Source organism: Plutella xylostella, chromosome 12 (assembly GCF_932276165.1).
Source record: "Plutella xylostella chromosome 12, ilPluXylo3.1, whole genome shotgun sequence".
NCBI classification, from domain to species: Eukaryota; Metazoa; Arthropoda; class Insecta; order Lepidoptera; family Plutellidae; genus Plutella; species Plutella xylostella.
Genome location: NC_063992.1, coordinates 8,404,828 through 8,428,805, shown reverse-complemented (window position 1 = coordinate 8,428,805; position 23,978 = coordinate 8,404,828). Strand labels below are relative to the sequence as shown.

The 23,978-nt window shown below is 35.7% G+C and overlaps 1 protein-coding gene across 1 annotated transcript in view; it reads right to left on the bottom strand.

The window, feature by feature from the left end:
• LOC105385220 overlaps positions 1-10,741 on the bottom strand; it is a 46,878-nt gene extending 36,137 nt beyond the window's left edge. Inside the window, exon 1 of the mRNA XM_011555555.3 lies at positions 10,568-10,741. The gene's annotated coding sequence lies outside the window, so the exon portion shown is untranslated. The remainder of the gene's footprint in view (positions 1-10,567) is intronic.
• Between the last annotated feature and the right edge of the window lie 13,237 nt (positions 10,742-23,978).

The window sequence follows — 23,978 nt, the reverse complement described above, 5'->3', positions numbered from 1 at the left end:
TATCGATTTCGTACTGCATCATTGCGGCAGTCTGCGTACAGCTCGGGCCCTCCCGCGGAAATCCCAAAGAACAACCAGCACTGGGGTAGAAATTCTTAATGTGTTCTCGATAAGCCCAATTAAAGCCCCTCTGGCAGAGAGCCATAAACACAACGGTCTCACAGAGGCAATCGCGTCGACCAATTTGTTTTTGCGCTATCCGACTTGGCGCTAGTCATTTATTTCATCCTAAAAAAACATACAAAAAATAAATAATTGCTAAGTCTCACCGCAAAGCCCCTACAATTACGATTAAATTGGTCCCCGCGAGCCCTACTTTCATTTGTATTTACAGTTTCGACCTTTTCTTTCATCAAATGAATAAAAAAGAGCTGATTTTGATTAGCGCCATTTAAGTGGAAACAATCAGAACTTTTAACGGTGGGAAATAAAATATCAGCATTTTTCGAAGTAACAAAGTTATGTAGGTCTTTACGAAAAGTTACAAATCCATGAATTCAAGCTAACAAAATGGTAAACAAGTATCGAAAATTATTTGTACTACAGTTTTAAGTACTCGGTAACACATCCTGCTTAGAACTGATATCCCCAGAGTAGTAGTTTGCGGATACTCTCTCGTTTGTATGTGTCCTGTAAAGGGCAACTTTGAGATCAAAATTGTTATACCTACATTTCTGCACAGAAACCTGGTTATCAATGATAACTATCCAATTAGCGTAAAGTACCATACATTTATATTTCTTTGGAAACGATAGGTTGTCTTACGTAATAGTGAACCTTACTATTGTATCACGTTCTATTTAGTGACAGAAGAGGTACAAAACAGTACCTATCTATTTCATGTATACCATGCTTCTTAATGTAGGTATTGTTTCATTCTACTATTTAAAAAACTCAGATAAAGTATCAGATATGGTGTTTTTATTCCCAACACGTTACGGCTGCGGGCAAAATTGCTTTCAAACTCATCTAAAATCTAGATCGGCGTTGTGTTCCCCAATATGCGACCTCGGCTCTTATAAATATACATAAAACAGAAAATATTTCACCGTAATCCGATAGCAACAGCTTAACTTTGTGAACTGAACTTAAAGCATTCCGCCACCGTCACCTGACTCCATCGCACGCTTCAAAACTAATTAAAACATTTTTGAAACTCCTCGATGTGTAGCTAGCTACGTATATTTTATACAAGTTTGTTCAGAAAACCGTCGGCCGCCACCGTGGCTTCTGTAAAAGTTTAAAAATAACTATTAACGCTTGTTACTAAATTAATTTAAGAGGAGTAAATTGCGAGCTCGAAATTTTGGACGTAATAATTTTCGCTGTAGCTTACCCTACTCATGTTTAAGCTGTTTGATGATGGATTCTGTATTTTACAGTAGAATAAATGTACCAGAAAATAATATTTTTTGCTCCTGCCTTGGCTTGTAATAGCTAGATAGCCAAATATATAAAGCATTTAGAAATTGTATTTTTTGTAGATATGTACGGTGGCCTGCGCCTAAAAGTATACAGGCGGAGTTTTTAAAATAGTGATCTCAAGCTCACATGCTGCTCAAGCACATCCACATAAACACCACTGCTACACACATCACACACAACATGTCCCCGGATTTATAACAGATGTAGCTGGTCCCTTCATCATCAGGGATCGCTATTTTCCAAACTCCGCCTGTATACTTTTAGGCTCAGGCCACCGTACGTAGTAGATAAACAAGGTTTCATCGATTTTCAATGTGTTCAGGATTGGAAAATTTCTAGTTTTTGGCGCACAGACAAAAAAGATAACTGAATACAATATCGCTATAGGACATTAATGGCTACGGGTGAAACATTTTAATGGTACTGGTGCAGCCAATAGGCCTTTTACATTACATTGTTTTGAATAGCGGGAAAGGTTGGTACTGAAATGCGCGTTCATATTCCGTGATATTTATATAAATTGATTGAGGTATGAGAGAGATGCGGAATTCCCACGGGAAAACTGGGCGAAGTGAATCTTGCAATAATAGCTTATATAATAAATAACAATACGAGTGTAGGGTGCACAAAAGAGTGATGTAACTATATCTAATCATGTGTGTTCAAGACCCACACAGATAACGACTGACTACTAATATAACTGGCTAATCCTTTCTTCAATGTTACAAACACTCTTTGTTAGTAACATACGCGCTAAGAAGAAGAATAAGGAACCCCCTAGCCGAATCACATGAACGAATACCTCTTTAGATTATAAGACACCATCAAATGTTAATTTAACCTCAACTTCAATAGACATAGTTTCGCAACTCCCACTTTGTTACCCAGTCAGTAAATCCTATTATACGAGCTCCAAAAATAGGTAGGTATATTGAAAAATCTGGTAAAAGTTTCGGAATGATATGTGGGTGAGTCCTGCGAACAAGGAAGAAATGTTCAAGGAGGTAAAAAAAAAGAAAACTGCGTGATAACAACCGCAAACACCTTAAACAAACAACTAGGTAAGTTCGTTTTTGTGCTAAAACATTTTCTTTCACAAAAGTCCCGGCGACGGAGTACAATCCTGAAAATGCGGCGACGAATCAACCGCGTTTTTTCAGGCTTTACGTCTCTCAGCTTGAGTGGTCTCATGTAGAAAAAAAACTTGAGAGAAAATATAAGAAAAAGGGGAGCGTCGTCACAAAACTGCCTGACAGCTACAAAACCCTTCTCCGATTTCTGTCTCGTGAGTAATGATCGATCATCGGGCTTGAGCTATTTGTGAGACGATATTTGTATTTGAGATGTCAGTAATGAATGTTAAAATGTTTTGATGCTTGTTTTGTGTATTGTGTCATTTTTTAGATTGATGACTGGCATTCGCATTGGTACGACAGTGGGAGAGTGATATGTTTCATGGTTATTTAAATGTGTTTGAAAGCTTATGTGCTCCTCGATTACTAAAGCCTGCGCGCACTGCGATTTTACTTTTTGTGACTCGATTTTTATTTTGCGCTATTTACATAATTTTCACGCGATTTTTATCGCATACGAGTATACTCATTTATACGCGCACCGATATACAAACTCATATGTTATATTTCTGCGACAAAAATATCGCTCTACAAAAAAAAAACAGTGCGCACAAAGTTTTAGACATTCAAAATGAATAAATAAAAACAACGGCAACGCTAGGTAAGGTTAATTTAGAACAATCGCTGTGGTTTTAAAAAAAGAAATATTTATTCTATTGATTAGTAAAGGCGTGGTATCATTTTGTGATTCGTAATTCAAGCCTCCTTTAACTAAAAAACTTTGATAAATAATTCACAATAGATCATGATTTATTTCACGTTGTGTTAAATTAATATAATCTAAATTATATCTAAAGGGGAATTTGGCATCACGGCTATTAAATTAGCATAAAGTTTGCAGTGATATTCGAATTCAATGGGGAATAAATTATTAAGCAATATAAGTCAATTTACATAGGGCTTTAATACTAGACTCTTATATCTGCATTAAATTGTGTCATACGCAATTGAAATATTGCAATCAGTTACTAAAAGTAAGTACCATTCTAAAATTCCAATTTGAATCAAACACCTATTTATTATAAACGTATAATAATATTTATTTATGACTAAACCGACTAAATCGTGTAAAAGATAACGACCAATTAAACTGTTCATGTTCAATCTTGAATATTGGAAGCAAATCTATCTAATTCACAATCCTGATATGTACTCACTCTGACCTCATAAATCCTATGGTAACAATAAACTTCGTCCTCTGGTTGCAGACATAAAACAAGACACTGACGTAAGCAAGTACTTATTCTAGTTCTAACATAGAGTAAAAAGCCGAGCGAAGCTTTAAAAATGATGGTTTACTAAGACTACTTACGCCAAAGATAGATATGAGTTTGAGTGAATTTGGCGTGAGACGGAAAAATATATAGTTCGGTGAATAACAACCAGGTGGCGCCGTGTTAATGTTCCGTTCCACAGATTTAAGGTTGATTTTATAGCTGGTAGCCGAACAGCACCGCAGCAGTTTGAGTTTTATTGTAGTCCCGGCACTTTAGGATGAATTTGCATATCATTCTACATTCAACGTTGATAAATTACGCCTGCAGTTTTAAGGTTATACCTACTTACTTTAAAACGTGGGCTCTTCGTAATTATACTTTCAAAAGACAGCTCTTCGTTATAATTTTCATAATTATGAATGCTTCAGATAAGGTTTCTATTATAAATTAATAAATGAAGCCAAACCTCAGCAGGAGACTAATAGGAGTTTACAACATTCGTATTCAAACAAACGACAATCAATTTACGATTTTGACGTCAAAACGGTATTACGTATTCAGATTATTTAATGCTATCGCGCGCTAAATTCAAATGTGTTAATCGATTTACCGACGGTTGGCTTGACGTTGGCGAATAGCGGTCGATCAAAAGTCGATCAGGGGCGATAAGATCGGTCCACGTGATTTATGCATATTCGGGGTAAACGCAGGGCGATTTGACTAATAGAGTCCTCACGTCGTGTGGGTAAATTTATTACCTTCAACTCGGAACTCGGTCAACTTGGCAATTTATCTAAAGTTTACTACACAAGGATGTTACATTGTGTGGTGTAAGCAAATATCGAGCTTTTTATACTCAGAAGCCGTAGCCAAAAGCCCAAGCGTACTACGCTAACGAAACGGAAACTTCTTTTACATAGAGCTTGACGTGCTGAACAAAGTTACAGTTTTGTTAGCGTAGTACCTACGCTTGGGCCTTAGGTCCAATGGTGCCTAAGTATATTCGCTACATATTTATATTGGAGTGACAACAAAATTGTTGAGTAGCGACATTATAATTAAAACCTACATTAAACTAGGTATACCCACCTAGTAGTGATAAAAAACGAATGGAATATGATGCTTATTGTTAGAGACCACTTTCTTGTTTCATTACAGATGCAACTTCTGCATGCATATTTATACAAAACAGAATCTAGTTTAAGGCCAGTGAAACAATAAAGCAAGTGCCTCCCCGAGACTCGGGTCTGAGTGTTTAGGACAAGGCCGCCCATACTGAGGTCATCCGCTGCTCGTGAAACAAAAGGGATTATTGCTAAGTACAAACTAAGCCAGCCCTCGAGTCTTTGTTACGACCCCAAATTGCTATCGATACGCGATGTCAACATTGACTAAGCATTTTTGCTAAGTGAGCAATGCTAAAAATCTACTGACGTGAGCTTTTAGCTGTAAAATATGAAATATATAATAATTATGGATAAATAATTTAAGTTTAAAACAATATTGAAACACACAAATTACTCGAGTCAATCTTTCTTATATGCTCAAAACAACAGACCTTGAATTATACATTTGGCGGCAGCTTTGTATCGAGAAAAAACAAATGATGATGAATTAAAGGGACCAGTAGAACCTAAAATAACAGAGCGGCCTTAATCAGGCACCTACGAATTTCATGAATACAAAAGAGAAATTACAAAATCGATATATAAAAGTGAAAGAAGTGTACACGCGCGTACAAATGTCTCATCACTCTCACCACAGAGAGGTGTTGTTGGGTGTCTTTGGAGAAGGCGCATTAGCAAGTAAAATCAAGTGGAACCGCCACGTCGGGGTTGCCAGATTACTGGGTTGCGAGCTGAAAAAAACCTCCTTATTATTTTTGTGACTTTGTGACCCATTTGAAAACGCCCGCAAAGGGGTTTTTATTTGTGTGGCTGTGTGACTGTGCCCTTGTAGTTTTGAAACGGATTAACTGCTGACAATTATTATGAATTCGGTTTTTGGTTTAGGTACTCTTAGTATGTAGAACTGATTTCTCATATAGCGGATAATTTATGGGCAGTTACGTTTCGAATATTAAAGGGTTTTATTCTGTTAAAGTATGCGATAAAGAAATAACCAAGTTGCTAATTACGTGAACTGTAGGTACATTTTTTCAAATCATATTACGTTTACAACACCGTTTCCCGAAACACATTCGTTGGACAATCAAATAAAAGTCCCTCACGTGTAAATCAATTTGTAGGAAAAAGCTAAAGTGGCAACACTAAAAAAAGAACGGGATACTCGACAGACAAATACGGGACGACAAAGTAAGGGGAATGCGGGATACGAATAAGAAATAAAACTATAAGATATTCCCGATAACATCCCTCTTACGCAACAATAGATACTTGGTTAATATACGCAGCAAAAATAAGTAGGTAGTAATGTTGTTGAGACGGAAACAAAAAAGAAAGCTACCACTGATAGTTACGTCTGGTTTTGAGCACGGATAAACTCTCTGCAACACAAAAATTAAGAATTTTGTGCGATGAACGGAAAATTAAATGTTTATTCTTTTATCTCGCATACTAAATTGAAAAACATAGAAATACGCTGACTCGGGTGTATCTTAATCATCAGAATCACATTAGTAAAAGCTTCATGTAAGTTGCTTTGTAACCAAATAACTTGTGTAATAGTGTGTATTTATACTAGTTATTCGCGCTTCTGCTGAAATTAATCAATTTATGTTTAGGTATTCAAGGTCGAGAGAAACGAGGTCACGTGAGTAAGAAGCAGCGTGTAAAGACGTCTATACTCTCACCAAAATTGTAATTAATTACGGCTCTAAAATAGTTCACATATTTACATATTTTGGATTGATACTTGAGTTATAGTGTGTTTGCCCAGGATTATAGATGTGATAAAGTTGTCTGGAAGAGATCGTTATAAGCGATAAGACCGCCTTTTGTACCCTAGTTAAGTGTCTATGTAAAATTGTTAATTATTTTTTGGTGTACAAATAAAGAGTACTCTATCAATTTCAAATGATATAAAAGAAACAAAAGTTCAAAGTAAAAACTTACATTATATATTATAGAGAACTATAATTTCTTACAGGTCTTACTCAGTAGATATCTGAACATTAAAGGTCTGCGAACCTATACGGTTCGATACGTGAGTATCATATTGAGGCTTCGTTCGACCCTTTTTAGTAATTCGGCATAGAGTTTCATGCGTCATTAGATTGTATTCTTAGAAAAAAGGCAAGAAAAAGTTACGTGTTTACGTGTCTAATATTGGTTATACGCAGGTCAGATGTGTGTGTGTGTATTTTGTAGGTCTATACAATGACAATCATGGAACCTAGTATAAAATTTAAACTTACCTACACACTATCATGTATCATGACTGTATTCAGCTACAAAATAACTGTTATGTTAGAATCTATGAGTATACAACAACAATAATCATTAATAGATGATTAATTAATATAAGTTATTTATTAATTAATATTGATGAGATGTTAAAATAGCAATCATTAAATTTCTTTCAAGCATTGAAATATCATTAATGTAAGGAAGAAAAAGGGATATATAAAATCAGATGCATTCCACGCAATAAAGAAAAAGACTTGACTTTTTATGTTTTATCCGATGAAAACAGACTCCATCCATCCCTGTCCAGATGCAAAAAGCTCGGTTATTTGACACTGTTTCTCGGTGAAGGAAAACATTGTGAGGAAACTCCCGCAGACTCCAGGGAATTTGACAGATCGACATCGTCTACAGTTACCGATCGCATGTTTCCCTCCGGAAAATGTTGTGAAATGGCAAACGTATGCGTACGTATGAGTAGGCACATGCATAAACGATTTGTGTTTTCACTAATGCGTATTTGATATTGAGCATAAATAAAATATATATACCTATCTGAGTAACAGACGATGAACAAATAAACGTGTGTATGTACGGTGGCCTGCGCCTAAAAGTATACAGGCGGAGTTTTTAAAATAGCGATCTCAAGCTCACATGCTTCTCAAGTACATCCACATAAAAACCACTGCTACACACATCACACACAACACGTCCTCGGATTTATAACAGGATTTAGTTGGTCCCTTCATCATCAGGGATCGCTATTTTAAAAACTCCGCCTGTATATTTTTAGGCGCAGGCCACCGTACATATGTATTGCGATGACTTCGTAGGTAATGTGATATTGTGGCGAGACCTTATCACGTTTGACGCATATTTGTACCTCTATATGAATACTTTGCCCTGTCTCCCGATGTAGCCGAGTCACCAACCTGTTTAAATAAGTCATTCGCGGACGCAGTCGTGCATAAATTTAAACAAATTTAATTTGTGTTATTAATTTTAATAGCTCCGGGCTATTAACTGCCGCCCTCATTTCGAAATCCAAGAGAGCATTTCGGGAGCTTTCCTAGCTCACCGAATTAATTTGAAAAGTTATCTTTTGAATGATGTACACATTTGATATTCAATTAATTTTCACACTTAATAATATTGTTACTAACAAAAGGTATAGTAATCCTAAAAAGGGTGACTCAGATAGTCATTCTGAACAACCTTTGTTTTACGACTAAAAGTAAAAGTCGTAGAACAAACATGTTGTTCAGGACCACCCCCTGAGTCACCCCCTTTAGGTTTACTGTATACTACTTTTGCAAGATCACATAATGAAATTATTGGCTTAAAGTACGTGTTTTATTGTATGTTAATGCCTCACACCTGTTAAAAAGATGCTATTATCTGAATTTCTGAAGCGCCCCGAGTATGTTTAGGTCGCATACCTAATGGCCCCGCGCCTCAGAGGTATAAGAAAGACATTAGAGGGAACACGCCTGGCATCATTATTGCGTCGTATGAATATTTCATACACGTTATATCGAAACGTTTTTTTCCTGGTGAAAACTCATAATGTATAGGTATGTTACGTAATATGATAGTGCTGTTAAATGGCAGGGTAATTTTAAAGTAAAAGTTATATCTTATTTGAGCAAGATGTACAGTGCGCCTTCATGATTTAAATAAATCATGTTTTACCTACTAAGTAGTAGTACGCTGACGAAAACTGACTTGTCGTATGATTTAATAGTTTCGCATCAATAAATATTTTGCATGAAGCGGATTGAGGTGATGGTTAATTTTCACCTACATAAGATAAGATTGCACATAACAATGCAGGTTTCATCGTACATAAAAGGCTTCATGCGAACTTAGGTAGCTATACATATACAATAAAGTATTTAGCGCGTGTCGTGTGTGTGCTATAGAAACATCCGTTTCCTTTATACAGCAAAATGAATTATAAGTAAAGTTATATTGCTACCGCTTTCCAGTAACCCTGCGACTTAAATTATAGTAAGTATTTTAAGAGTGCAGGTAAATGTAAGAGAAAAGGTAAATTGAACGCCGGTTTTAAATGAGCGCCGCCGCGAAGCCAAAGCCTTGTTAGAAGATAATGGGCGAGATTACCGCCGTAGCGAGCCCGTAGCCGCGTAGCCATCTCGTAGCAACTTCATAGCAATCCGTAGCACGAACGACCGTAGCTCAATTTGAAGAGAATTTATGGGCAGTTTTGAATATGTTTTATAAATTGCTTTATCTTTTATTATGATCGGGAACGGTGGTCAATTCATAAGGAGGCCTTTGCCCAGCAGTGGGACACAAGTGACATAACCCAGGCTACATAAAAATAAAATAAAAAAATCTTTTATTATAATGTGTGGCAGAGGGCCGGTCATATATGCCGCTAACGTGCAAGGGTTGAGTGGGACGCCCTTCACCCCGCTGGACCAACGATGTTGTCGATACTGGCTGGAAGGGCGACGACAAAGTTTTGTGACGCTCTAAGGGAGACCTATGTAAGGTCTGTACGATTACTAAAATAAATGCTAAGCTAAGATGATGATGAAGTACATTCTCAGTAACGTTTCATAGGAGCATCCATAGAGTGAAAGATTTTATCCCATTTTATACGAGCAGTCATTGGTTTTAGATGTTTGATGTTCCTATTTATAGTTCATTTCAGTTCAATTTAGTACTGTACCCCATTGTTGTATTTCAACCAGCAGCTAGTTTGTAAGTATATACATACAATTAGGTATTTATTGTACGTATCCAGTCCATCCAATCTAACGATTGATCTAAAAATATGTACTAGATTATATGTACATGTACCTACTGTATATGTGTATATGTATTGGGTTGGATGGGATCCAAAGAGATCAGAAATAACATATTCTAAACATTATAACTCAAAGGTGATTACGGTTCACAAAATAAACCAATACACTCAACGTCAAATGTGTATGTACAGTTGAACATAACAGCGGTATACGGACTGTACCTAATTTATGTAAATGTCCAGGATATTGTTGTAAAAAAGGTATAATGGTTTACACACGACTAAGTCTCAAAGGTATTGTGTTGAGAGGAAAAAATATGACCGTCCGCGGATCAAAATGCCTGTCATTATTTTTGGTTCAGTTCCCAATGGGTAAAGTTAACGAGTACTTGACAAAATAAAAACACAATAGGTACTGTTATTTGTAGAAAAACAAGGCATTTAGACCAGTACTTTAATGCTTTTTATGTTATTTGCATCCTCTTTCTTATCCTTATTTTTCTCAGTAACACTGCGTTAATAAATAAAACCATTGAAAAAAAGACGCGAAAACTCACACTTTTCTTTCAATAAGATTTCTGCGAAACAGCACCTCCAGTCATTCAACTCAAAACACCGCGAGGTCCGCTATAAAAAAGCACGTCAACTTACATTCCAACGTCACTGAAGTCCAGAGTCGGGAGCACTTCACACAATCACTGTCAGTTACACATTCACAGACACAATCCACAATCCTGTATGGTCACTTTCAATTCATGAATACCTATGCAGCATATAGTTGTACGACGGAAGTGTGAGTAGGGTGACGATGCGGCGGTGCCGGCGGCGGACTGGCAGAGACTGCCGCGGCGGCGGCGGGGCGCGGGGGCGGCGCCGCGCAGGCGGGCTCCTACCCTGCCATCCTTCTACCAGGCACCATTGAAACCAATTTTATTTCGCCCCTTTCAAATCTGCGAATCCTCTACCATCTAAGATTAAAGTATAATTAGAGAAGAAACAGCCCCTCTTAGCTTACCTTACCTAATAGGCTTGGATGATCCAATGATGTTACAGCGGTGTTGAATTTAAATTGAGTTGATGGGTGCGGCGCGCTTTTTTCAGATTTTTGTCCGAGTTGAAGCAATTTCGGCGCGCGGAATTGTTTGTTGGTTTACCAGCCCAGTGTACGGTCCGGCCTACGTATGTATTGTATTGCATCTGTATACGTTTAATAGCAAAACATAAATTGTTACCGTTATAGTTTTTAGGGTTGGAGAAAAACAGTAAATCCTTCAAATACTTTTCGTCCGTAAATAATTTCTAGGTAGACACTATGCACACATACCATCCACACATTAACAATAATGACGAAGTATAGAAAATAATCACTAAAATATAAATACTTACTTACCTATCGGGAGACACCAAAAATACATGAAACTCACCAATTTATTTCAGTCTTATCGTATCGTATCTATCAGTTATACATTTTTCATTGGATTGCGTGTACAAACAGAAAAGTTTTCTTTCAAAACATGTTGGCGTGTTCAAAATACAAGCTGTTAAAAGTTTCACGACTACATTTTATTCTAATACTTATTTATGTATAAGTACTTAAATCGTGATGCGAGTCGTTTTTGATGGCTTTTTTAATACAAAATCTATCATTTTATGTTTTTTTCGGAGTTTCTTTTGCAACTTTTCCACAACTTATTTTTCGGTTGTCAGTTCGTATTATCGGACTTAGTTAACAAAATCAATTTTACAAATGAAACTTGCAAGTAGTTATAAGTAAATATAAAACTAGCTTCTTCCCGGGATTGGCTGCTCTCCTTTGCTGCTGCTTTTTATACGAAATTATTTTTAGAAAAAAAAAATATTCTGTCAGAACTTTACTAAACTTGTCTAAGGGCTGATTTTTCAATCGTTTGATAAATGTTATCTGGCGAATAAAATTGTTGCTATCACTGTCTAATACAAACTTTCAGACGCGACAGCATCAGAAATATTCCCTGATGACTTTATCTGGCTATTGAGAAATCTGTCCTATGGTCAGAATGTGAGAAAAAATACCTACATGCTGTCACTGTCAAAAAAATGATAACAGAGAGCACGTATTTTATCTCACAAGTAGCCACTAACCAGACATTGTGAAACAGGGCCTAAGTATTTTAAAACAAATAAAAGAACAATACTGCAAACACAAAATATCTAACTAAACAAATACTGCCCTGGATACTATCAAGGCTAAGTGCCTTGCAATAAGTACAGTATGATGTCTTCTATCCATACCCTCTCCTGAGACAGTTACCTAATGACGTCTCCTTTACCTTTAGCTCTTGAAATCTAAAACCTTTTGTGTTTTGTCCCAGACCCGGTGGACCACGGCTCTGCGACAGACCACGGCTCCCGTCGCTGCGGTTTGCACAAACAACCACATTAATGATACCCCTTTAAGGGGGTACGGATCGGTCGCACGATTGGTTTATTAAATATCCAGTAGACAAATAATTTTATTAATTTTAAAAGAAAACCATAGACTGGTAAATAGAATTTATCCTATGATATAGGCAGAAAAACAATTAAAATCACAGTTTGTTGTTTGTGTTTCGATGCTGGTCAAGCCTAAGAGAGCCGCTTACTTATTTCTGTAAATTTTATTTACTAAGTAAATACCGTATATTGTTAGTATAAGGTAAATACCTAAATGTACTTAAAAACTTGCATAAATTATATATTATGTTAAAATTGACTCCTTGAGTATTCTTTTTTCTATTATTTTTTTTTATTTAAGTTTACAAACTTTTTACGTTTTTTTTTCTTATGTTTACTGGAACATTTACCTAAATACGCGAAGAAAATTAATTGCAATATTTAGTTAAAAAGACTCAGATCAGTCAACCGTAAATTCCTTTCATTTATTGATTGGCTTATTTGAATTCTTTCTCGAGATAACCAATACCATCACAATCAAATTCAATCAATCACCAATAGGAAAATAAATTGAAGGTTCCTCAAGAGAATAATAATGGGCAGTATTAATTTCTTGCGTAAGTATCAATATCAGGAAGAATTTGTGAATTTGTTTGTTCAAAACAAACATTTGATAAAAAGCGAAATATTATGGAAAAAAATACATATTGCGAAATTCTTGGAAAATTCTGTGTAATTATTTACATAATATTCATAATTCTGACATCATAAATGGTGTTTTGTTTCTTACTTGAACATATTTTATTTTTTATGCTTACACCATCCTGAGTCCGCGTTGTTCTATGCCATGCCTTATACTGTGCAAATAATGACAATAGTTATGATTATTACGAACTAGGTACATCCTACTGTCCTTTTTTAACGTTATGTAAAATATTCCATCTCAATTTAAGCGTAGCACCCTGGTTACCCCACCCCGCACCCCGCTAACCTTTAAAGCTTTTAACAAGTTTTAATGCAAACAACAACTTGTTTTTTCATCCTAAGCGAACAAAGAAATGTATTTGCAACCAAGCTAACTTTACACGGACATTGAATTCAATACAAAGAACACAAAATACATAATTTCGGGAGTAAAGCTGCGGTGAAAGCGTACAAAACGAATCAATAACAAAAACAAGTAAAGCATTATGTTGAACACAATCTCTATAAAGGAACAGCAAAAAATAAATGCCAGTTGATTTTTTTGGGCTAAATAAAAAGTCAGACACCCATGATGGAAAACGTCGTCGCCGCGATTTACGTGACCCGAAACTCAAAACGTGAAAACATTCCAGTGATTCTAATTGCTAAGTGCCTACCTACCACTCGCGTGCAATCAACATAAAAATATACTTCTTTCTTCCACCTATAGCTAATAAACTTGCACGGGAAATCAGACCCCTTAGCATGAATTTTCATCGTGAACGTGAAGTAGAATTCATCGAGTAATTTTGTATGAAAATATGAACAGCGCCCCTGGCGGTAGCAGAACTAAAATTTTCCTACAAAGTTCACGATGAAAATTCATGCTAAGGGGTCTGATCGTGAGCTGAGATGAAATGATGGTACTAGCCTGGGTCCTATCAAAGTACAATTGGTTGCACAGAATGCACCTTCAGGTGACTCATCTAACGAAGTAATTTACGTTTTTTGAATGTATATAGGTATATTATATACTTTGGCAAAGTGTATTTAATTATACATGTTTATGACTACGCATATACAATACAGTAAGGATACTTGGACTAGTGGTGCAAACTTCGCAAATCCGTTAGTCCACAAGAACATACATTAGGAATATTTGAATAAAAATTTACTGTCGCTGCATGGAAAATGCACAACTACTTAGTATCTATTTTAACAATGTTCCACAAAGCCACAAAATGTCTGGTGGGTAAATTAGAGGAGGGAAACAAGAAGAAAGAAAACCACAAATAACAGGCCACTAATATAAAATCGAGGTAGAATAAAGCGGCGGAGGCTTTCGGTGAGAGACGTACTTTCCAACTTAAAAAATGAGATGTCGTAAAAGTTTGTAGGAAGAAAGGAATACCCGTCTTAAGATGTGGCTGTGTAATGACGGGCTTAAGCTTAAAGAACTAGAGATTTTTTTGATGTATGGTAGGAGGTAGGTATGTATGCAGGGTGTTTATTTTTACATATTATGATATTTTACGAGCACTGAGGATACGTGCTAAATCAATGATACCAATAATTCAAAAGGTAGACTTATAAAATTCCAGCCCAACATATGGTATGTTGGGCTGGATTTTTTACAAACATCGTTTACCAGTATTAGATTTTAAAAAACGGGAGAGACTTTAGCTTACACAAACTGAAGTATACTACTACACACTTCTCATTTTATTGATGTTACTAATTGCATGAAAGCTCTTCGTTCGTCAGTTTTTTTGTCAATCTGGAGTAACCCTCTCGGATCGTTGGTCGGACGCATCCGCCGCGAGTAAGCTCTTACAATTTGCATTTCAAATCACAGTTAGTTTAGACATCAGGCCGCAAGACCTATATATCTATATAGGTAACTTTGAGTAAATATTACATGAAAAGAGCCGTTGGCAGTTCCTGTAACTTCATGGCTACGCTTTGTTTATTCATCACACAAACCAGCATACTCGGAAATAATATATAAGTAATACCAATGCGTTTCTAATAGTTGACTTTAACTTGGTGCTATTGTACAACACTGGAACTTTTTCATTGGTTGTGATCACATTTAGTTTAGGCAGCAGGCCGCAAGACCTATATATCTATATAGGTAACTTTGAGTAAATATTACATGAAAAGTGCCGTTGGCAGTTCCTGTAACTTCATGGCTACGCTTTGTTTATTCATCACACAAACTAGCATTCTCGGAAATAATGTATAATACCAATGCGTTTCTAATAGTTGACTTTAACTTGGTGCTATTGTACAACACTGGAACTTTTTCATTGGTCGTGACTGTATCACATTTTCTTCCTACTTTAGTGGCTGGTATAAAATATGATAGATCTACTCTCTCTCTGACAGACCTTTGAACAGTTTTGTATGCGGTCAGCTCGGATATTTCAGATTGGATTCATTGTTCCATCATGTTTCACTCGATAAATTCCAGTCATTCTTTACCTGACCCTTTCCTCACTTCGCTCGAGCCTCGACCAACGACCACACAATGTTGTTAAACTGTTCCTCGTGTAAGTTGAGATTTATAAAGAAAATACTAGAGGATTTACTACTAATGTAACAACTAAGTACACTTGGAGTTGACATTTTGTAAGTGGAACTTTCGTGAGTATAGTACTTATTAGATTTTGAGCATTGCAAATGCGATAAAAAAATTATCTATGAATTTTCAGGTTTTTTGGTAAATTACTTACCCACGTCCTATCGCAGTCATTATGTGTAGTTACCACGCACCGTTTCATTACCTATACTGTGCGTATCAAGCGACCGTGTTCATTTTACACTATAAAATCATTGTACAGTGTACAGTGGGTAGATTAAAATGCTTTTTGATCAGTCATTGATCATGATCATTCATTAATGATAGATCACCGCGACCTATGTAATGTGGACTCATTCTGGTTGGCAAAATAATCCAATTGGATTTGATTTCGTGCTGGAACAACTCAGGGTGGTTATGCCTTTGAAACATGATCATAATAATATTTTATAACAGCTTTATTTACGTCTGTAACGGTTTTTTTATTGACTAGGTACACATATTAATGCAGTATGCATTTATTCTGATAAACTAGACGTACTCAATTAGTCATATTGTGTAATTGATTAGCCATCTATGATAAGGGAGTGATCGAATATTCATAAAGTTGAACCATTAACTCACATTATGACATAATCTGGATTATCTAGAATTAGTTTGTTCGCTTGATTGCGCTATAATAATTTAAACTTTACTGTTGTACGTAGGAAACTCATAACAAATTGAAATATTAATATAATTATTTATGTATCAAAATAAGAAAGCTAGAATATGATTTTAGACACATGTGAACTATTTAAGTTAACGTGGTGGACTAGGCCTAAAACCCTTCCTTCATTAGAAGAAGACCCATGCCCCAGCAGTAATTGACAGACGTCATTGGTCATGATGATGATGATGATATTGATGATGTGGACTTTTTAAAATAATAACTCAAAAGTAAGTACTTCCGATAATTTAGTGGCTACAAAATAGAAGTTCAATATTTTTGACGAATATTTTATAAACATTAAAAAAAGATTGGAGCAAAGTTGTAAAGAAGAAGTTTTCGTTTCGTGGGCACTCAACTGGTTAGCACAGCTTAATCATAGGCCTAAAACTTAATGAAAGAATAAAAACACTCCAAAGTTTAATAAGAAAAAGTTTCTAGCTACTGTTTTAAAGGAAACTGAGTATTTGAATTAAATTACTGTTATTTTTGGTCATAAATAGAATGATCAAAGAAAATATGTTTCTAAGGATTTTACCGTTGTTTTCTTTGTCTTAACATTTATTTATTATTAAAAAAAAGTCATTGTCAGCAGCCTACAATGCAAACTGCACGACATAAGGCTCTGTCAATCCCAACGGGTGCCGTCTCAATCATTCCTCATCCGGCCACTACCAGACTAACTAAGAATTCACAGTACAAATTAAACACAGGCTCCAAAGCGATGCCGATTAAAGACTAGTCGACAAATTAGCGCCAATCACCAGCCACTCACTTTGATGGGTGCCATTTAGTCGACTGCATGGAGTAATTGCAGCTCGCTTGCACACACCATGTTGTCCACATAGTGTATGAGTGAAAGCAAAGAAATGTTTTGGTCTTTGACATTATTCTCCTGTGCTAGACTCAAACAGACAACTTAATCATAATATCGTAATTAAACTCCGATTACAAACTTAAGCTATTGCTTTACTATCGCTGTCGAATGAGAGTGCTGTCAAGCCCCCACAACATCAAACGTAACGCTGTATACATAATTCACGAATCACAGCTGTACATAAATTACTAACAAATAAGCCAATTATAATTCAAAGCGAAACAAACGAGGCACAATGAAAATACGAGACAGTCTAAATCGAGTGTCTCTTTCGAGCGGCATAAAACATTCAGCAGCCAAACGGTATCATACGCGTTTATGGATATAAGGTTAATAATACATAACCTTCACTGCCAGTTGTGCCGGTATGCAGAAGATAAGGGTTATTCAATTTCGCCCCTCTGAATGGAATAGGAGAAATCTTTTCTGGGGAGCGATAGAGTCGTTTCTATATCAACCAATAACGCAACGTTGGGTGATTTACGTGAAGCGCTTTTTGATGGATCCAGTCTCGGCGTCAGCCAGCGCTGCCAACTTCTCAGTAAGTGCTAATGTTAAAAAAATATGATATTTTGGCCGTTGGTGGTCGAAAATGTCTTATTAATAGGTACATAAAGCTTCATTATGGTTGCATTAGATACAGACAGATGAAAATAAGAAAGTGAAGGCATGTTTTTACAAATACAACCACGTATGTAACTGAAAACTAAAGCCATTCATGAAGATTATCGCTGAGTTGCAGAAAGGAACTTTAAGCTAATGCTGACCTTAAATGTAAACCTACCTGCCTTACTTTGACAGTATACGGACAGAAAGAGACAGACATAGATTTAATGCCGACATTAACTTAAAGTTACTTTCTGCAACTCAGCGTATGTCCTCACAAGTCGGTACAGTAAAACTATAAAGACCTGAAAACGGAAGTGGATGGAAGTCTAACTAATTGTTACAGATCTTATTTAATCGATTTATGATATTTATTTAAGGATAAATCCGATAAAGTAAATCTGAGGCTGTATTAAATTTTTAAAGTTTATGTTCATTGCACCTAACATTTTGGATCTATTCTTGTTTCTCTATATTGCATAGTGGTTATTATAAAATATACTTATAAAATATTTTTAATGCTTAAAATACACTGAAATAGCTCAAAGAAGGAGACAATAAGTGTGCAGGGAATCTTAAAGATCCCAAAGATGCACCATCAAAGGCTTCTATTGTCAATATTATAGTATTTTCTATTATACTACTCGTATAAAATATTTATTACGTTACTCTACGAGTAATGTTCTTCAGAAAACACACCTGTCTTTTGTATTCGAAGAATTATAATTGAGATACAAAATAAAGGAGCACTATTCTTACTCATAATAACCTCGTTTAATCTCAAACATTAATTAAGATATGGGATGAATTAAATTAATGTGAATTTTCTCTCATATGCTTAGCTTTCAGTTCAGTTAGCTTAAACTTACATATAACGATAATATTAAACAGACTATTTTTGTTATATTCGCTGATTTTATGTGCGCTATTTAAGTATGCCTGTTGTTTTTGCTTGTCAATTAATGATTTTTTTCTTATATAACGAAAATGTAGTCGAACCCCTTCTCAGAACTATTCTATATAATAATAATATGTATATAGGCACAAGTAACAAAAAAAACTAGTGTTATTATCAGCATAAATTATATTTTCACAATATAACATCGATAACTCTACTTACTGAATAATAAGACACCAATAATTAATTAATGAAGTTCCATGCGCTGTTCTTAAAACATATTAATACCTATGTAATATTTTCGTAAACGCATAAACTAAAAAAACTTATTGCTTTTCAACAATTCGCAGATCGTAAGACCAGTGGGAACTACGTTCACTGAACGTCGCACATATCTACGTAAAATGGAACTTTAATTGCGTTTAAGCGGAAAAAGCCAATATCGTAGATAAAGGCTGATATAATAACTTCAGTCGATGCTCAAGACAAGACAAAATACCGAAAACAACAGGGAGAGTCCTGGCTTTGCGCCAGGTAATAATGCAAAGGGGCATAAAAATATACAGCCAGGCAGCGTGTATAGTCAGATACAGGACGGAACTAAGTAATTCAAGCTAAATGAAAACTTACTACAAAGTGCTAAACAGCGAATACTTTGCCAAGTAAGAATCGAGAGGGTTTGTTATTGAAAAAGATGTAAATGTGGATATCACGCTATAGTCGGAATACATTGTGTCGTTTACTGTATATTTTTTTAGCTATATGCTATTTCAGGATGATAATTTTCATCTTAATTTTATCCACCACGAAAGGTTTTCTCATTGTCATGGGAATATTCAGCTTAAAAAACGCCTACCATACTGTCTAGAGTTTTGCTGCAGGTGTAAGAAAAAATTAGATGCCTGCACACCTTTCCATGTATTATAATAAGTATTCTTGATATCATCCTGTACCACTGGAGCGTTTCCTATGTTGCTCTAAGGTTGTAGCTTTAAATGCGCTTTGCAGGAAGACGAAGAAGTATAACTTTTAGTTTCAGAGAAGAATTCTCAAGAGTTATTTTCTGAAATTGGTAATACAGAAGTTTAGTCCGCGCGCATCATGGATAATGTTCAAGTTGTATTTACGTACTTAATATTATAGTTAGCCGTACTACTTGTTATTTAGTAATTATTTTAGAGTATGTTTCAGTTCTTTTTTCCTATGTCTACTGAATATTATGTACCTACCTATGTACATATAAAGATAATTTAATAATGCTACAAGTCTACCTATTTAGAAGAAGGTCGGTAACCATAGCTAAGTTGGCGGAGCACCACCCGTCTAATTGAACTATACGGATAAACCTATTTGTGTAAGCGATTTAAAAAAATAGCATTAAATGTTTAAAAATGCAAAGTTATAAAGTGATACTTTATTATTATCCTAGATATCCCACGGGAAATTCTTTATGTTTCATACAAAACTTGCGCAGAAAAGTAACTGTGCTGTATCGACCCTATGGTCGATACAGCCTGTCCATCTTTTCAATCTCTGCAACAGTCCAGAGCAGTCCCGATACAATCGCGTCTGATATTGCCTCACATTGATCAAATACAGATCAAAGAGTGATAGAACTTCGATTGAAAATTTAATGGAACTTGAGAATTGTAGAGTGTTAATAGTTTAGTTTTGCTTGAGTATTTTAATCATTTTCAAGGATTCCTAACTATGTATGTCTAACACTCTACAACACATTTATGCCATCGGCTTTTGGTTCTTAAGCCGAAATGATTAAATAAAAATTTGTAATTTAGGCTTCTTTCTCTTCTTAGCGTTTAGGGCTTAGATATACCATGTGCAGCATGGTATATCTAAGCCCTAAACTACAATCAGAATGTCAAAATTCGCGAAAAAAAAAGGTTTCGGTTTAGTATACCCTTTTTGCAACAGCCTGTATAGTACTTTTTTAAGCGTATACTAGCAAAATAGGACGCGTGATTCTACAGAAAGGCATTATACCTTAGGTGTGTTTTAAACGCTGCTATGACGTATCCACATCTTTATATTATTATAACGTCTTCTTTACTAGGTGGTTATAAAAGGAAGTGTACCATAAAGTACACTTCTAGGCGCTACGATGCCTTATTGTATATTTGATCATCTATCGCAAACTGTTCTATGTAGTTGATTATCACGTTGAAGGAAATAGTAAAAGAAACAAATTGTTTTAGTGCATTTTGTGAAATGTAAGAAAACCTATTTAAATACCTACAATTATGTGCGTTCATCTTGTATAACTACCTTAGAATCCCGAAATATCTATATTATGTAATATTTAGTTACTACATATTTAGGTACTAGAGCTAACTTCCGCGCTAATTATAACGCCCGCGACCTTTGTACCTTCCCACTTGTTTTGAAACCGATTTTCGGATTCTAAATGTAATGAATTTGACACTAATACCTACCTACCTACTTCGTAAATGTTATTTCGTTTTGACTTCGCGATAGGGACCCTGGAACGTGATAGTGATGAAAAATTACCAATCACACCCTAGGTCGTTAAGTGATGTGATAACTAACAAATGTAACTGGGCCACTTTCCTCAGTGTCCCAGTTTTAGTGTTCACAATAATACAAGTAAGAAACTCAGTATCTGATGTTCCCGTTCTCAAGTTGGCAAGTTGCTCGTAGTTTGAGTAGTGGAACTAGTTAAGAATGAGGTGGAAGGTGCCTCCTCGCTCTATTGTAGCTACAGCAGGTGGGATCATGTAGGAAATTCAGTGAATCACAGCGAGGCTGTTTGATTATAATTCAACTAGATGCTAAGTAGTTCATGTCATAGTGAGAAGCCTGAAAAAATCGTATGTTCGTCGTACACTATGTAATTCGAGTGTGGAAAGTTGGTTTCGCAACTTTCCGTTTGCACTTATTATAATAACTACAATAATTATTATGTGTCACAAGACGTTTTATCATGTTGTGAGAAAAGTACCTAAATATAACATGAAAAAATATACATAGACTGCTTACAACCTACTGCTTTGGTTGTAAAATGTTTATAATTATCATCCATAGAACAACGCGGACTCGGGTTTATTTTATTATCATTTTTGGAGTTCCGTTGCAAGGATGAATAATATTATATATATACTGTATATTTTCCAGGATTTTTAACTAGATAGTATAAACAAAATAGCATTATCATTCGTCCTAAAGAATTAAATTTTTACAAACATTTTTATTTTCAATCACAACTTCTTGTAATGGAATGGTAAAAGGGAATTTAGCCGGCGGATAAATAATGTTTTCGAAATTCAAAGTAAAGACAATTCATTGTTTTAGATATTACTTTAAAAATTGTGGATTTCATATTTGGTTTTATTACATCTTCGGTGGGTAAGTACCTAAATGGTACCTGAATGAAAATACTAAAATTCAACACTGATTACATACGTGGCTAGTGTTCATTCATACTCGTAAGATACAATTACATAAATTGGGTTATCAGATTCCAGAACGCCCTTCCCTCTATTATTCACAGGGTAATGCCAAATGATATTATAAGTTGAAAGGGATTCACAAAACTAGTAAGTAATTTTTAACATTTTGATATCAGTACAAAATGTAAGTTATGTTATGAATCATGTTATTTCATGGGCTTCTGTGTCAGTCAGCCAACAGTACATGCCCAAGCAAGCAATAGAGTAAATGGATGTTAAAATTTTCAATGTTCGTCAAAACACATGCAGTATTCATGAAATACCTACTTTGCAGGTACACGCAGGCGAAGGCATGCAGGTACAGTAAGCTTCAGAAAATGTACCTATACAAGTGAAATATCCATGGCAAAATGTTGCCACGAAATTAATAGGTACCTACTCACATTATTTCATAAATAGGCATTTGTATGGGAATATAGGTTTTTTTACCACGCAGATTCTTGCGTTATTTCCAACAATCTTAAGTATGAACTCAAACATCGACCAATACAAAAAAGAGCTCAGTAGTAGTGAGTGTAATTTAATTTGTTGAGACAATTCTTTTGCACTGACACTCTGTCTTGTTCGTATATTGTTAGTCTAAGATTTCCATGGACATGCCGTCGAGCGACTTGCCGCTAGCCGCCAAATGAATCCCATTACAACTCATATAAACCAATAGAGCAACTTCATGTCGTCTTTCAAATTACAACTTTAGTTTCCAGGAAAACGCTATTCTCGTTCTGAATATCCTTTTCAAAATCATTACCTAAAGAAACGACGACGACTGAATGGCGTAGTGGTTAGTGACCCTGACTACTGAGCCGAAGGTACCGGGTTCGATTCCCGGCTGGGGCAGATATTTGTTTAAACACAGATATTTGTTCTCGGGTCTTGGATGTGCCCGTAAAATGGCAATAGGCCCGCCCTCTATTACATTGGGACTAAGATAACACTGGCGAAAAGTGGGTGCAGCAATGCACGTCTGCCTATCCCGCAAGGGAGTACATTAGTAGAAGGTGTGAGTGTTTGTTGTTTGTTACCTAAAGAAACCCGTAAACGTTGCACTTGTCTCGCAGCCTGTACTCGCCTGTAATACCTGTCTCTTATTTCATACATTATACTGTTGTCTGATGCTAACTGCTCGCTATCTGCACTGCAGTACTAAGGCTTAGGAGATATAGTCGAATGTTGTAGAAGTGGCGCTGTGTTCATACGTGCCTCGCGTTAATCGGACACTTGGTAGTGAAATGCAGTTGTAAAATTACTGTGTGGGCGCAAGAAATCTGCTTTATTAGTGGCATTAGTTCACTTTAATGGCAAAAGTAAAGATTTTGATCACTGCCCTGGACTTGGAGGCAAATCTAATACATAGAAACATATGCCTACAACTTAAAATATACATAGCTATTACGAAAATTATAGCAGCTCATAACACTCTGCCTAACTAATCAATTATAACGCCTAATTCACTGAACAAAACATTGTGATCACATTATAGCGTATTAACGCCTTAGACAGATAATAACTAGGACACGGTATACTAGATGATGAAAGTGTAAGGTTAACAAACATTAGGAGTGTCAATATTGTATAGCAGAACTGACCACCAACCTCCAGTAGAGCCACTTGAAAAAGAACAATATCGCATTCAGAAAAATCATCATCATTATGATGTTTTTTTTGTCCTAAGATTAAACGCTAGAGGGTGAGGCACACATATAGCTTATACGTACACATATAGCTATAGCTTATACGTTTGACAAAAATTTTAACAATGAGGTTCGGTTAGATCCTCATTTACTTTTTTACTTACCTACTTTAAAGGCTC